The following is a 16,743-nucleotide window of genomic DNA, read 5'->3' on the forward strand; positions in this document are numbered from 1 at the left end:
TCAGTGTTGCCAAGAACAGCAGAGGAGCCATAAGCCGTGACTATAAGAACTGATTGGCCTGAAGCTCTCCAAGTCATCTCAAAACTGCAAGAGAAAGAGAAGCGTGAATAGGAAGAGAGAGGAAGAGAATAAACAAACCTTTAAGTGAGCTTACAAATTAAAATTCCAAAACATTTCAGCAAACATGGCAGTAAGAAAGACTAAACAAAATCAATAATTAGAAATGTAATTATTCTAGATAAAATTAAAATGTATTGTAATCTGTAAATAACTTTGAAATAAATATGATTTGGATGGTCAAAAGGATGAAAGAAGAAATTCCTGGTAGGGTAAGGAATCATGAAACCAAATGTGGCAGAAATAAAACAAGAACAGAAGTACATATGAAAAAAAATAGGGATTTTAAATATCAAAATATATTCAATGATGAAATTAAAAAAACTCAACAGATGAGATACTCTCTAGACTAGACATAGTCAAAGAGAAAGATTAGCAAATTAAAAAATACAATTGTATTCTTCCCCCTGAATGCAACACAGAGATAAGAGAGTTTAAGATATATGACAAAACAGTTAAGAACCAAGAAGAATAACCTGAGAGGCTACCATGTTTAATAATAGGAACTCTAAGTGAAGAATCAGCTAAGAATTTTTCAGAACTAGGAAAAAAAGAACCTTCAAATTGCTCGTGATGAACTGAATAAATGAAAACAAATTTGCATATTCATTCTTGATTTTTAACTTGTTTTTAGGAAATAATTTTGAAGTATGTGAAAATATGTGAAATTTCAGTTAAATTTGAGACTATATTTAAACTTGAGTTTGGGTCTGTATATCTGTCAAATGTACTATTTTATATGATAGTAGTAATACATCTTATTTTATTTAAAGTATTATATAAGATTGATGGCTTTTAGGACAAAGAAACCTTACTACCTAAAATTGTTACCTCGGCCAAATAATTAAAAGTAAAAGGCTTTCTGATTATTTCCATTTTTATTCTTTTTATACCATCAATCTATCTATTCTAACATCACTTCCCAAAATACAGCTTTTGTTGTTGGTGTTATTTATTGTATCAGTAGAAGATGGAAATGATTCTACCTCTGTGAATTTGGCTTTGAAGCCCTAACTTTTAAAATCTGTACTAGTACTTAGCAATTTCAGACAAGATTTTTTTTTTAATAAAGGATACCTTAACAAAGGCAAGTGTAGATTTGAGAGTCCAAATAGAAATAGGTGTAACAATACAGTAAATAGAGCATGTCTTGACAAATCTTTTTCAATTTGGCTACAGCAATCATTAAAAGTAATGATTGTCTTTTTTTATTAAACCCTAACTCATTCCTAAAAAAAAAAAAAAGAATCAATTATGTCAATATGATGTTTCTGTTTTCATATTTTTACATTATAGTTAGAATTTGTAGAATGGTAGCAATAAATTATTCCTTTTCAAATATTTAAATTTCAACAAAATCAAATTCATGTTGTACATAGAATAACATGAATTATATTATGGATATAAGTGACAGTTTCAAATAAAATGTTTAATTATTGCTGAAAAACTAAGCATTAATATTGGTAATTGAAATATACTTGCTAAATAATAGTGTTGATTGCTGACAGTCTCATGTTATTTTATAATTTATAATTATTTTCTTTATAATACTGTTATGTAATTATATTGTGGTCTTATCATGGATAATTTCACGTCGTATTCCTAACCTCTCCCCTTCTCCCATCTTCTGATATTCCATAAATGCCTCCTTTGGCCACATCTCCCCAGATATCAGAGGACAGGGAAGCCTGGGCAATGTAGTAAGTACTCTGTGATGCAGAGCAACGGAAGGGCAGGAAATACAGACATGAGGGAAAACAGGCTATTTAACATCTTTGAGTGTTTTCATTTTTCTTCACTTGTAAAATGAACATCATAATCCAATGTTGTAAATATTAAATTATGCACTTAAAGCACTGAGCAGGATGCCTGCTATATTACAAGCTCTCAGTAAATGTTAAGTATTTTGATGATAGATTTTAAGACCCTGTATTGTTTAAAATCTCAATCTAATCTTCATTGTGGTTTGTTTATTCCTTTCTATATTATGGCCTCACACTCCAGAAGTAGTCTTCAGTTCTTTCCTCTTCATAGCAAATACGACTTCCTTCTCTTCAATTCCAAACTCCTTACCAAAGTAGTGTTGAATGTTTCATGAATCAAATAATATTTAGAATTTCTATTTGGATTTGAGAAATAATTTTAAAACAAATATGTAGGTAGAGCTTATTTTATAGCTACAGCTTCTTGCATGCCTGTGATATGCCATGTTTGAGATGTAACTACTGTATCTTATTTAACCTTTATAATGACCTACTTCATATATAATGTCGGTATTGTTATCACCATTTAAGACATGAGAAGCCAAAATATCAGAAGTAAAAATACTTGCTTGGAGGCATAATCTAAACAGACCTGGTGTTGAAATCCAGGTTTGTTCAACTCCAAGGCCCACACTAGGACCACCCTGATACATACTGTCTCCCCACTACATTAACCCCATTAACGCATTTTCAATTTTCATATACTAAATTATCCTCAGAACTTAGTTATCATTTAAAATGTTTTATAATTGAATTATTTTCATTCATTCCTTCAACAAATATTTATTGAACACTTACTAAGAGACAGGTACTCTTCTGAACACTGGATTTTACAATCTAGCTGGGGAGACAGAAGATAAACTGATGGAGCATTTGTTTTCTCTGGCTGTGTAACAAAGTACCACTAATTTTGCAACTCAAAACAACACCCATTTATTATCCCCTAGTTTCTGTGGATCAGAAGTCCAAATGTGGCTTCACTGGGTCCTCTGATTAGGGTCTCACAAGGCTGCAATCAAGGTATGGACTAAGTCTGGGTTCTCATCTGAGGCTCAGGGCTCTTCCAAATTGATGTGGTTGTTAGCAGCATTTAGTTCTTGCAGATCTAGAACTGTGAGTTTCAAGTTTTTGTACATCTGCTAGAAGCCATCTGCAGTTCCTTGTCTCATGGCCCTCTCCATGGCAGCCTCTCACGACATGGGAGCTTGCTTCTTCAAAGCCAGCAAAGGAGAAAGTCTCTAGAACTAGTCTGCTAGAGAAGTGGAGTCTTTTGTAATGCACCCAAGTCACGGGAATGACATCCCATCACGTTCTCAATATACTTGAAATTACTTCTGGGAGTGACATCCCATTAGCTTTGCCATACCCTATTTGTTAGAATCAAGCCAAAGGTCCTGCCCCGACTGAAGGGGAGATTACACAGCACACAAATACCAGGAGATGGAGATGGTGGGGGGCTACCTGAAAGTCTATATGCCACACCTGTAAATAAATATACAAGGATAGCAGTAGATGGAAATGAGTACTCAACATAGAAACAAAATAGGGTGCTATAATCCAGTGTGACTTAGTGTCTCTTGATTGGTCAGGGAAGGCCTTCTTGAGGAGGTAGCGCTGTAAACTGAAATCTCAATAACAAAAGACAGCCAGATCAACTGGCTGTGATGACAGTGAGAGTGGCTAGAGAGCAGTGAAGGACCAGGAAAGTGATAGGAAATGAAGTCAGACTGGTAAGCAAAGGCTGGGTCACATAAGGATTTACAAATGTACACATTTCTTCTCTACGTTATTATTAGACGGTTTTAAGTAGTGTGAAAGTGTGATCTGGATACATACGTGTGTGTGTGTGTGTATTTTTTAAAGGCCACTCTAATTGCTACAATAAAAATAGATCATAGGGATTTAATAATAGAACAAGGAGATCCGTAGAAGGCTATTGTACTAGTCTGAGGGTTAAACATTGGGAGCTTGGACTGGAGGATAGGGATGGAGATGCAGAGAGGAAGGCAGGCCTGAGAGCGGGTTAACATCAATGACACCGGCTTATGGATGAGATGTGGGATATGAGGCATAGAGAAATCCAAGGAAAACTCCTTGTTCTTTTTTCTTACTATCTTAAGATAACCTTGTGCAACCGCACTTTTCTTCAAGAATAAATTTGAGTTTATGTCAAAATAATCACCTTCTTGTGTTAATGGTTGGGGCACACAGTTCTTTCATCCTGTTGCCTGCAATGTCGTTTGATCAAGGAACATTCTCAGATTCCACTGGCCAACTTCCAGCCTGACTGTGTTAGGCTGTTCTCAGACAAGAACCAACGTTACCCTCAGTCAGGTGTAGGGACAGTTTCTTATATATTTAGAAAACGTTTAAAATACAAATTTCAAATAATGCTATCCAATGTGGGAGATTAAATAACTTCTCTTAATGATGATTTCTTGTTAAATTATTATTTTAGTTCATCACCTTAAGGTGAGTCAAAGGGCCATGTACAGGAACATGAAGTAACTTTGGGGGTTTTTTTGCATGTATGGTTTAATCAAAATACAACTTTAATTTTTGTTCCCCCACCATCCTTTGAAAGTGTATTCATTGGCTATAATCTTGCCCTGCCTCCAGATGAAATGGGGGCAATTTCTGTGAGCTTTTTGCTTATTCTTAGATGAAGTCACAAAGCCGCAAAATACAGTTCCAAGGTAGAAATCAAAATGTCAAAGAAAAAAAGCATATATAAAATAAAGAGGAGAATAAACTCTTCAATATTGACTCAAAGGTAAGTCTTTGGCCCTTTCCCAGCTAACGCTACTATAGTTGGCAACCTCTGGACGCGGGCTGTTGTTGGCTTCTGCTTTCACATCCTTCATGCACCCCTCATTCCCTAGGAGGCGGACGCGCTTCCATCAGGATGAAGCGGAGGAAGAGAGGAGAGGTGAGAACCTGAACGTGGCTGGGTAGCTTCAATCTCTTGTCCTGGCAGTGATTCTCTCAGAAGTGCTTTCAGGGTCTGTGCTGGGGGTTCCTGCCCTTTCCTCTCCCAGGAGATCCCTCTCCATGTGGGCTATGTGCTGTTCACAGGAAACACATGAGCTTTCTTGAAAGCTCTATAGGAGAGAATCAAATCCGCGCCGTTTCCGCACAGCGTCCCTGGTTATCCTACCAGCAGTTACCCTTTCTCTGCCCTCCCTGTGACCCAGGCTAAAATCAGACCCCAGAAATGGCACAGAAATAGCAAAACAAAGGTATAATTTAAGAAGTAGAAATCACCCTTATTATTAATTCATCCAAAAACTTTGTCACACTATTAGTAATCCAGAGTGGTAGGAATAATAAATATTTTGATGTAAATAAGGCATACGCATCTAAATTAAATCACTTTGGAATTTTAAAATCTCTCTCTCTCTCTTTCTCTCTCTCTCTCTCTTTCTCTCTCTCTCTCTCTCTCTCTCTCTCTCTCTCTCTCTATATATATATATATATATATATACACATACACATATATTCATATATATCCATATATATGATGAAATAAAGTATTTCCTATTATATGTTATTTATTACCTATTTTCTATTATGTACTATATATTACGCATTATATATCATGTATTATGTCATATATATAGATAATGTGTGATATATATTTTATACATCTTGAGTACATCCAGACTGGGAATCTTTTCTTTCTGAGCACAACACAATTTGAATCAGAGAGTTGGACTACATCCCTAAGGCTCAGAGATAACAGGTAGGATCTTGTCTTCGGCCTAGGGGCAACTACATCTCGTTTTGCCAGCACTGCTGATTGGAAGCAGAACTTTCAGATTGAGGTCAGAATACACCCTTGGCTCTTAAAAACAACAAATTGTGCAATAGGTACTCTTTCTGTCAGTGTTTTCTTAAATCTTGATGAATTTAGATTCTTTTTTCTCTTTGTGATTTCTAAAAACATATATTATGTAAATATTTTATCAAGAAAGCCAGGGAAATATATTTCGCCATTAAAAATATAAAACTCACTATGGCATGTTTATGGACAGAGAAGTGAGAATGCCAACCACCCTATGTTTACTATTTCACATCTGTCTATAGTCTCCAGAGCTTGTCTGCACTTGCAGATTACAGTTTCAGGGATGGTCCATTTTTTCAGAGTATTCACTTATTTTCATATTGCTTTAAGAAGAAAAAATCAATAGAATCCTAGTTATATTATTCATAGGTAATGCACAAAATTATTCACTTCCTTTCCCCAAAGTTATATAAACCATAACTATCTCCAAATAGAGAGAGGAGAGGGAAGAGGCAGAGTACCTGCTCTGGGTAGAACACCAAAGGAACTATGAATTGACATTGACCTTAAGGTATACTTAACACCTTTTAACTGTATTAGGAGTCATGTTCATTTGGATTTGCTCCCTCTCTCAGGAGGGAGAGAACACACTACAAATCTTCAGACCTTGCAGTTCAGATTCTGAGGTCCCCCATGGGAGAGAAAAGAATTGATTTCATCAGCCATACTGACTGAGTTCTACTGCACAAATGTCTTTTCTTCAATTGGGTGAAGTCCCCAAATGTTAAAAAATGATGTCTTTGTTAAAAATTTTAAGAGAAACATAGCCTTTGATTTCATTTATTCATTCATTCATTTAACATAGGTTTTCTGGAATACCTATAGATACTTGGTGAGGGGATAAAGAAACAATGTTGAACAAGACAAAATCTGTTACCATGGAGCTTACCATCCATTGGGGTCACTCATTCCACTGTCTTTACTGAGCACCTGTCACATGTCAGACAATGTTCTAAGTGCTGGGACAGAGCAGTGAACTAGATAGACAGCAAACAAAAAATAGTGTAATTTCAGGAACTGATATGAAGAAGATGAAACAGGGAGTTAATATAAAGTGACGGCAGGTGCTATTTTTAGTAGATTGATCACAGAAGTGATATTTGAGCAAAGAGATGATTGATTAAAACTGTAAGTCAATCAAACATCTTTAGAAAGAGCAAGACAGGCAGAAAGAACACAAAATACAAGGTCTTGAACAAAGCAGAATCATAGACTGTTTCCTTTAAAGCTTGACTACATTTTTAAGCTCATTAAACGATTTCCAGCTTTGCTATGTTCAAATTTAAAACAACTTTCCATTAGATATTCACGTTTTGTACTAATACATGTTTTGTACACTGAGTTTGAAGTTTGTGCAGCTTGACATCTCATGCTTTTCTCTGTTTGCTTAGATGTATATGTACCTATCATGCCCAAAACCTCCAGAAGAAATACAATCATTCAAATGTAGCAGTAATCTATAATTTTCCTTGGAGACAAATCTCCCAGGGTTCTCAGTTCTCTTCTGATCTGAATGGTTGCTTTCTAGGCTGGACATTCAGTTATCATACTGGGTTTTCCTTTCACCAGCATCTGGAGCATTTTCTTCCCACTGTGTTGGATCTCCTGATTTCTGATCCCATGTCATTCTCCTTTTTTTTTTTTTTTTTTTTTTTTTTTTGCTTACTATGAAAGGACACGTGAGAAAAAAACTGAGACACTGAGTATCCAAAGATGTCTATATTCTATCCTCATACTAAAGTGACAGTTTGGCGAGAAATAAGATTCCAGGTTAGTAGTCATATTCTCTGAGTATTTCAAAGGCATTTCTCCTCTGATTTCTAGTTTTCGGGGTTCTTGAGAAGTTTTATGCTATTCATATTTAAGAATAGGCAATGAAAAGCTGAATAGAAGCTCAGTGTTCTTGGATAGGACTTATTAACTTATAGACTTTGTTATGTGGTAATCAATCTAGGAAGTTAAGTTTGAGTACTCCTGACTCTCAGTGGCTATAGGTCTATGGTGGGGAGATGGAGCTGGTAAGTTTTTTCTAGAGAGGAATCTTCTTCCATTTTCATATCTTAGAGAAATCATCTTGGCAGTCAACATCTCTGAGCTAAGGGAGGAAAAGGTTTAGGATCTTACTATTCAGAATGCAGACATTTATTTAACCCCCATTTTCAGCATGGGTGTGGCTCAAGTCCAGAGTCTCTCTAGTTGAACCTCTCCAGAGAGTAACTTCTAGTCTTCTTCTTGGGTAAAAGAGGGGCATCCATCAGTTGTGCAGGATTGGGAAAATGGAGCTTTAACAACTTCTGAATATTGACTATGACCTTTGTATTCCTCTCCATCTGCAACTATTTCTAATCCTTGAGGCCTTTTGGGTTTTGAGGCATGAATCCATCTACTTCTGATTTCAACTCTCAAAAGTCTACTGATTCAAATACCACTTATCCATCTGACATCTACCATTCCAAAGCATAGTTGTAATTGCCTGCATATTATCTATCTTTATCCTTGCACGTTAGAGTTGTTTTAATTCCATTAGGTTGATTTGGGGGGTAGTTAATTTAACTTGCAGTGTCTAACTATAAACTCCTCTCAAGTGTTTCCCCCCCACAATTCAATTCCTTTCCACAAAGAATTTCTTGTAAATAGAATTTTCTTAATCTCTTCTCAACTCATTTCATCACTCTGCAAATAAAGTGAAAGTTATAAAAAAGAAAAGAGGTAATACTAGAAATAAGAAGCCTAGGTTTCATGAACCTTATTACATTTTAGATAGAGATGGAAATCGCTAGGCCAGAAGCTGTATCACTTTAGGTTCCATTTGATGCTTATTGAATTTAAGTCAGTTGAGTATTTCAACAGTTATAAGGTACAAGGATAAACTAAAAGAATGCGTTTTAAATATTGAAAATGTATTACTAAAAATGGCATTTCATACGTGAAGTGGAATTAAAAATTTTGCAGTGAAACTCTTTATATAACATATAAGCCTATCACGAACCCTTAGGGAATTTGAGTTTCAGAAAATTCCAGTAACTTAAGTACAGAAATATAGAACTGCCCAAACAATTTTTAGGCTACCATCTTAAATTTAAGAGACATAAGAAATAAATAGCTACTCAAGTAGAAAAGCTATAAGCATTTTAGTAACTCCAGAGTTCTTTGATATTTTCTGGAACTCTCTTGACTTATTTACTTTTTTTTCAATTGTACTATCACCTCTCTCTATCAAAACTTATTTGTATTTTCAAAACAAATTACTATTCATGTTATACTTCTCTGAAAGTACAAATCAATGATTTACCTCTGGCCCCTTTGAAAAATAATCAAACATGTTTGAGCAGATAGAAAATATTTGAAAAAAAACAACAAGAAATCAATGTGGTACAATAAAGAGAATTAAATATTAGAGGTTGAACACAGATATGTATTCTCGTTGCCAAAATCCCACTAAATGACAAAACTTTGAATAGCATACTTGGAAGCCAGAAGATAATGGAGCAATATATTTAAAATTCTAAGGAAATCAATTTCTAATTTAGAACTCTATATTTAGTCATTCAATTAAGTGTGAGAGTTTTCATATATATCAAGTCTCAAAGTAATTACTTCCAATGCAACTTTGTCAGAAGTTGCTCTCTCAAAACAAAGGAATAAACAAAGAAAGTAGAAATCATGGACCTGGGAAACAAGAGACTCAGCAAAGGAGAAAGAAGTGGAAATTTCTAAGATTGAGAGGAAAGGGGAGTCAATGCTAAAATTAATTTGATAAAGAGAACAGCCAGATCAAAGTGGATCTAAGAGAGAACACCCCAGGGTGTCAACTGTGGAGAGATATATATATATGTGTGTATATATATATAATCACGGGATGTGGAGTGCAGCTCAGGGAATGGGGTCAGTGGAACTGGGGTGACTATGTGCGATGTCAGAGTGGTGGTTGATTGGAGGAGGGGGATTGTCACTTTGTGAGGGGTGCCAATGTCCAACTATTATATTGTTTTGTACACCTGAAACTAATAATAATAATAAAAAGAGAGAACACCCCAGGAGGAAAGCTAAAAAGATAAAATGAAACTAACACAAAATCCTGAGTAAATGATTACCTAAATTTTCAGAGTTCTGTGAAAGTATTGAGAAAGACTTAATGAAAAGTGCATATGAAATCTAAGCTACGAGACAACTGTTAAGTAACTCAAAGGGAAATGAAAAATTACATAAAAAAGGAGATGTGATCATAGTGTGCTATGTGGTTCAGTATGAACAATACATACATAGTTAGAAATATAGGCACTGAATTTTCATTTTATCAAAAATTATGGGATAGCTGAATTGGGAGGATGACTTGAGAAAGAAATGTCTGTATGAAACAGGATTTTACATTTGTTGGTTTTTTAAGAAGTTATAGTGTTATCTTCCATAAGAGGAATTTAATAGATTATACGTCAATTTTTAAACTGAAGAGTACATTTAAATTTTGAAAGAAAACCCAGAAGAAGCAGAATTGAAAGAGGGTTGCTTCTGGTAGGCAGTAATCAAGGATGCGTAGGGGTTGGGCATAAGATTGCTAATTTTTCTCATAAACACTCTGTCATATTGACTTTTAAAGCATATTGATGACTTTCCTCCTTCATGAGTAGGGGCCAGAAGTTGAGACACTTAGATTTAAATCTTTGCTATGGTCTTGTTGCCAAGTCCCCTGAACTACACCCACAAAATTCCAGGGCAGTTTTTAGAAGAAAATAAAGAGTCACCAAATATTTTCTCCAGTATACACCTTGGCATTCTGGCATATTTTGAGCATATTTCCTGAACCCAGAAGGCCCAAATTCTTGACAAGACACAGCATGACCATATCTCCTCCCCATACCATTGGTTTTAAAGTTTCGTGTATAATCAGATTCCAGCCCCCTGTTAAATGGACTCTGCAGAGGTTGAGAAATAGTAAGGCCCAAAATGGCCCATAAAATTTAAGAGTTTTCCCAGGCAAGAAGGGGAATTTCTAAGGCATCTGTGGATTTCCTAGGATTTTAGAGTCTCTTAAATCTCACGTTTCAATTTAACAGTCCCTGAGACAATTGTGAATGACCAATAGAAAGGATGGCTATACGTGCCTAAAACCAGGAGGGTGGGAGGCTATGCTCCCTTATAGCACAAGTGTGTCTATTGGGGTAAGGAAAGAAGAATATGATTTCTTCTTAACTCAGTTTGTATCTATGTATCTAACAAACGTTTTTACAAGAATTTTAAAAACCTTTTTTTCACACCTTAAAAGATTGAATCTATTTGTCTAATTATTCTTAAACTAGTACTTTTTGAAATTTGTATACCAATAAAATAGAAAATCGAAGCAAATGGTGTCTGTCATTGCATTTTAGCATGTCTCTGTTTTTCTGTGTCTCATCACAGTTGCTATTTACAAAGCAAACCGCCCCTGAACATTTCTCTGAAAAACAGATCTACATTCATTCTTCTCTTATCAGGAGCTTGCACTCAACTTAACGTTTAACTAACGTAATTTATATTTGTTTTACTTATTTGACATGCTTTACTTTGTCTGAGAAAAGAATGTGCACATTGAGCTGTGCTGAGTACACATTTTATTCAACTGCACATAAATGTTTTCCATTTATAAACACACATAATTATAGACTGTTTCCAGCCTCTTTAAGGTACTTACAAATGGATATAGCAACAGCTTGCACACCATCTTACAGTTTTAAAGTAGGTAACCACCTATCAGCATAAATTAACAAAAAGAAGTAATCATATATATTATAAATTTACTGTATATTTATCTACATGAGTCCTAAATTTTAAAAGTATTAATTGAAACTTTTATTCTCCTTAGCACATTGGTATTGGACAAAATTTCAAATTAAAAGTTTTCAATCCCTATTTTGGTGAAAGTGATCATCACTCCTCCTTCAGCTAGATACCAGGTTTTTAATTATCTAAAATCTTGATGTAAATCTTTAAGCGTAACAGCCTTCAGGGAGTTTCATGGTTTGGATTTAGAATTACTATGCCCAGTTAGTCAAGGATATAATCCTGAGCCAAAACAGAACTGTGTGGAGGGTTTTGACTTAATCTTTACTACTCCCCCCACCAAAAAAAAAACAAAACATGTGCTTTTGTTTTGAAGTACAATTTACATAGAAGAGAATGCACAAATCTTAGTTGTACAGCTCAATGAATGCTGACATATGTACGTATATACCCAGGTAACCAACATCCAGATCATGATATAGAACATGTCTATTACTCTAGAAAACTTCTCCATGACTCTTTTCAATCAATAGCCTTCCCTTGCTCCAGAGGTAACTGCTTTTCTGATTTCTATAACTACAACTTAGTTTTGCATATTTTTTCATGAACTTAACACAAAAAATTATAAAGTCTGTACTTTTTGATATCTGGCTTCTTTTGATAAATACAGTGTTTTTGAGATAAATACAAGGACTTCAGCTTGAAAAAAGGGAAGTAACATTGGCCTTTCTTCACTGATGGCATAATTATGTGTATAAAAATCTTAAGGCATCAGGAGATAAATGCCTCTACTAAGAAATTTAGCAAAGTTCAAGAGCTATAAAGTCACTATATAAAAATCACTGTATCTCAATATGTCTTTTGAATAACTTTATGGTTGATTGAAGAAGAAATTATTTGCTGGAATAAACATATTCTTAAATAAATATAGACCACACACACAAACTCCAAAACAAACATGATTAATGTGTTGAAAAAAGACCTAAAATATCCCTAAACCTAGTAAACAATCAAGATATTTTTAAAAAGAAAGTACTAGGCAATGCATAGAAAAAAGCAATAAGCTCTTATGTCAATCATTTTGTCTTTCCCTTGAGGGATTATATATATATATATTTTTTTTTTTCACTTATATCGACATATGTGTGTATATGTTCTTATTTCTATGTGAATTTTTAAAAATAAAGTTGCAAAGTATTTTATAGAGCATGATCAACTAGAACTTTGTGCTTCCATTTTCTTCTTTTAAAAAAGAAGTCTCTTATGAGTAAAGAGTTAAATGGAAATATTTAAATTGTCTTAACAAAACAATTACCTCTGTATACTCAAGGTGGGGGTATGCATATGTGCATGTGTGCATGTATGTGCATGTTCTGTGTCTTTAGAAAGTATGAACCCTCACAAAGGATAACTGGCCAAATAAAAGAAGGGCAAGCCTTAAATCGATGTAATCAAGTTAAGTAAAGTTTAAAGGTTCATTATAGACTGTGTATAAAACAAGGTTGCCAGACAATTTGCTTTTCTACAACTAACTGAATGAATGTGGAAGATATTTGTAGACATATGTATTTTGAGATTTCCATGTGCTAGACACTGTACAAAGGACTTCACATTCTTTATCTCATTTAATCTCCACAAAAAGTAAAGCAAGTATTATTTTCCCCATTTATAGATGAGAAATCAAGTTTAAAGAGTTTAGATAACCCCCCCAAGGTTACACAATAAATAAGTAAAGAAACCAAGATTCAAATCAAGAGCTGATTTCCATGCCTGGAGTCCCTTTTGCTGTTTTCCTAGATATAAGTCAGTATTCTCCATTTCCTTTTTAATCATCCCCTAGGTGCAGGGGTAAATAGTTATGTTTAAGTAAATTTCTTGTGTCTGAATTGCAATAAAATAAATACTCAAACCATTCATAAGCAACATGAATTTAGTAGAGACTAAATTCTAATAACAAAGATCAAAAAATAGTTTTGCTTTTACATGTTAGCAATTATTGAGTTCCTACGACAGTCACTTTTATAGGTGATTTTCATGTAAACATCATAGCAACTTCACTGGGAAAGCAGTTCTACAGTTTTACAAAGGAACACACTTGGGCTCAGAGGTGAAATGATCCTCACTCAAAATCACAACAGCTGCCTGTAACTGAATAGTTTCAGACATTATGCTAAAGTTAACCGACATTGAATCAAAGACTTAGATTTAAATCATAAAACATTTAGAAAAAAAAAAACCATGAAAGAAAATCTTTGTGATCTGGGTTAGGTAAAGTATTTTTAGAGGTGACAAAAAAAAATACAATCCATTCCAAAAAAGTTGATAAACTGAACTTCACCCAAATTAAACACATTTGTTTTGTGTAAGGCACTGCTAAGAAAATTAAAAGGCAAACTACAAACTGGGGGAAAAAATTTGCCACTCACATGCCCAAAAAATCACATATCCAAAAAAAATCACTTGAATATTTAAAGAACTCGCAACACTCAACAGTAAGAAAACATAAAATCCTATATAAAGACGGGCAAAAAACTTGAATAAACACTTCACCAAACAGGATATACAGAGGTCTAATATCACTAGTCATTAGGGAAATGCAAATTAAAACTAAGTTAAACTATTATTACTAAACTATGAGAATGACTTAAATAAAAAATACTGACATCTTGACATCATCAAGTGCTGGTGAGGATGTGGAGCCATTGGAATGCTTCTGGTAATACAAAATGGTACAGGCACTCTGGAAAAGTTTGGCAGTTTCTTCAAAAGGAAGCATACCATATGACCTACCAGTTCCACTCCTAGACGTTTACTATAGGGAAATCAAAATTCTTATTTTTTTATAAGAACAAACTATTGATGAAATGAAAAGGAACAAACCATTGATATATTCTACAACTTGATGACTTTTAAAGGCATTGTGCTGAGTTAAAGAAACCAGTCTCAAAAGCTACATATTGTATTATTCCATGTATATAATATTCTCAAAAAAAACTAAACTATTAGTATGGAGAACAGCTCAGTGGTTTCCAGGAATTAGGGATGCAGAAAACATGTGACTTTAAGAGTAAAGCATGAGGAAGATTTTGAGGCTGATGAAATAATTCTGTAACCTGATGGTGGTAGTTATACAAGTTTAAAATTCAAAACACATATATTGTACACACCCAAAATCAGTTTTACTGTATGATAATTTCAAAATTAAAAAACAAACTAGAATTATTGAATAAAGGACGGCTCTATGTATGAAATATTGTGTAGTTATTAATAAAAAAATTAACCAACATCTAATCTGAGTAGGTGTCATTGATATGTTAAGTGATAAAATCAAATTAAAAGTATTATGTTTATAGAGTATGATCACATTTTTGTAAAATTAAAAAAATAATCCCTTTTGAGTAGGAATATTGAGTTATTTAGTTATTATTTAATAGTACATCACTTGTAGTGACATATATTTTGCTAAGTCTGGTATAATATTTAAAAGTATATAATATTCACATTATATCTTTATTAATAAAAATGTTATTCTTTTTCTTAATGGAGTAACATAGCTCATCTCAAATGCTTTCCAAAACATAAGTTTTTATTATCAACAGTACTATTCAACTCTGTTATTAGATAAAATCATCATTCAAGTACACAGAATTTTTAATGCCCCTTAAATAGAAATGTAACCCCCATTATCATAGATACAAAATATCCTAAGGTGAAATTCCTGAAGGTGGCAGCATCCTAAGCAAATCTGTCCTCAACCTTTGCAGCAAGCTGTTCTTTTTAATGAATTATTGTTATATTTGCTGGTTAAAATGGCCAGTAACATTATAAGCCATTATTAATTTTGAACCAACATAACTGTAATCATCATAATGGTGTGAGTAACAGAAGATTTCTATTGAAATTATACTCCGTGCTTATAAAGATAGGTTATACTCAATACAAATATCTTTGTCTAGGCCTCGTACATCTGTGAAGATTCCTGTTCCCGGATTCATTGCATTAGGTTTCTTACTAATAAATGTTAACCAAGTAACAAAGTGGAAGAGACCCATTTCAATATTCCAATTTCCAACTTTGAGCCATTTTTTTAGTCAGAGGAAAATAATTTGAATGCCAATTCTTTCTTTATGTGTCTTGAAATATGAGGAAAATAATTATGACGACTATTATGACCACAGTTCTTGAAACTAAAGATGGCCCCATAAATCAGAAGATAAATTCTAATTAAAACTTTGGGTTTTAAAGTATTTATTCTATTCAATTCACTGTTTTAAATGAAAACCCATAGAGTTTTTCTTGCCTGCCAATAACATTTGATGTTGTACTTTTGAAACTATAATGCTCTATACAGATGGTTGTGGCTGTTACCATTATTAAAGGCAAGTTTCCTGACTCTTCTAAGAAGAAAGAGTTCATTATCATGGCCAGGATGACCACTTGATTAAATACCCTGTCAGACACCAAAGTCCCCTCAAGGGAAATGTTAGTCTGTAGGAACAACCAAAACATATGGTTCATTAGTAAGAATAATATTATTTCCAGATCTTTCAATCCATCTGCAATTGGGTTATACCTAAATTCTCCCACACTCATACAACGCCTGAAGAGGGAATCAACATTTTCTCAGTAATCAGCCATTAATCCTTTGCCATACTATCCATCCACAGAGTTCCTCAGGATCTAGGTATTTTTCCTTTAAAATGAGATGTGTTTCTTCATTCATAAACAAGTGACTTCATTTCCAGTCACTTGTTTGTTATTCCATGTCTAAATTCTACGGTGTTTGTCAGTAATACCCATTCATCATGTATACTATATTAGCTTGCCATATAACCAAAAGTTTCTTAGAAAAATAATGAAGACTTTTGTGTTACAGGTAAAGAAACGTGGTGGTTCTTTGCAAATGGTAATATTGCACACCAGCTAATCCATATATGACTATGCAGTTTAACAAAGAGAAAATGTCTGGAAGGCAATAAATGCAATCTCAGCAAGTTTTTTTCTTTAGACTTTCCCCAACCAGAATTTTCCTCTCTGTCCCTATTGCATTTTCATAGTATCCTTCTTTCCATTTCTTTTCTTTACTCTTCTGCATATCATTCTTCCTTCCATTTATTTTATTTATTTTCTTTCTTTTTAAATCTCTAGTCCTTCTCTCTTCAGTTTCTGACTTCTGTGAGCCCAGCGAATACTAGAGGCTTTCCTAGGATATTTTCCAAATGTTCGGGCACAGCACCAGAACTGGGACTTGATGTAACAGAA

The 16,743-nt window shown here is 34.1% G+C and overlaps 1 protein-coding gene across 1 annotated transcript in view; it reads right to left on the bottom strand.

Moving 5' to 3' along the window:
• Positions 1 to 16,743, bottom strand: part of DSC1 (desmocollin 1) — a 309,329-nt gene that overhangs the window by 94,053 nt on the left and 198,533 nt on the right. The gene's annotated exons all lie outside the window — the stretch shown is intronic.

This window comes from Rhinolophus ferrumequinum, chromosome 19, assembly GCF_004115265.2.
Source record: "Rhinolophus ferrumequinum isolate MPI-CBG mRhiFer1 chromosome 19, mRhiFer1_v1.p, whole genome shotgun sequence".
Taxonomy (NCBI): domain Eukaryota; kingdom Metazoa; phylum Chordata; class Mammalia; order Chiroptera; family Rhinolophidae; genus Rhinolophus; species Rhinolophus ferrumequinum.